The sequence below is a fragment of the Felis catus genome, chromosome A1 (assembly GCF_018350175.1).
Source record: "Felis catus isolate Fca126 chromosome A1, F.catus_Fca126_mat1.0, whole genome shotgun sequence".
Lineage (NCBI taxonomy): Eukaryota > Metazoa > Chordata > Mammalia > Carnivora > Felidae > Felis > Felis catus.
In genome coordinates, this window is record NC_058368.1 from 31,439,428 (window position 1) to 31,440,415 (window position 988).

Here is a 988-nt window from a genome sequence, read left to right on the forward strand (position 1 = left end):
CAACTGGAGTATGAACAGAACCTTAGAATAACCCCAAGGTAAGTCTTACAACACTTGGATTGACCAATATACAGCACTATGAATGGACATTTTTGGAAAATCATCTGTTTTTCAACTACTCTTTAGCACTCTTTTTTTTGTCCTTTGAGAGAGAGAGCCCGTGCGCGTGCATGTGTGCACACATGGGGGAGGGGCAGAAGGAGACAGAGTCCCAAACCGGCTCCATACCGAGCACAGAGCCCAATGAGGGGCTCAATCTCACCAGAGATAAAGAGTCTCCTGAGCTGAAATAGAGTCTGACACAACCCACTGAGCCACCCAAGAGCCCTTAATACTCTTTTTCTTACCTTTCCCTTATTCATTGTCAAAATCAAAGAGCCATGGTTCCATTAATTTACTCAACTTTTTTTCAACAAACTGTAATCACTGTTTTTCAATCATAATTAAGCCAGTAAGATTTCCTCACCCTTTTTAAAAAAGCTCATAGCTTTTTAAAAAAGTTAACCTAGATATTTTTTTAAGGCCTGGATTGCTTGCAAGAAGTTCTACATTCAGCTTTCTTTCCCCAGTTTTATGAGGTATAATTGGCAAATAAAACTCAATTGTATATATTTAAGACACACAGCATGATGCTTTACTGCTTAACTAGGGAACGCCTCACACATTTGCATGTCATCCTTGCGCAGGGGCCACACTAATCTCTGTAGTTCTCCAACCCCAGTACCTGGGCTGCCCAAGTAAGCACCTGATATTCTGACATACATACGCATCTGCAATGATTACCACACTAACACTAATTGGCCTATCTATCACCTCACTTAGTTACCATTTATTTATTTATTTCCTGATTTATTTATTGGGAGAACGTTTAAAATGTACTCTTAACTCTAGGCCCGCTTTTAATTCTACCACAGACAAGCTTGCGCATAATTTACAAAGAAGACGTTGTATTAGTTCCTTTGTCTCCAGGGAAGAATACTATTACAGA

The 988-nt window shown here is 39.7% G+C and overlaps 1 non-coding gene across 1 annotated transcript; it reads right to left on the bottom strand.

Annotated features, from left to right (window-relative positions):
* Window positions 1–641: 641 nt before the first annotated feature.
* Window positions 642–745, bottom strand: LOC111556986. The gene has a single exon (XR_002736699.1). It is a non-coding gene; the product is annotated as a U6 spliceosomal RNA (small nuclear RNA).
* Window positions 746–988: the final 243 nt, after the last annotated feature.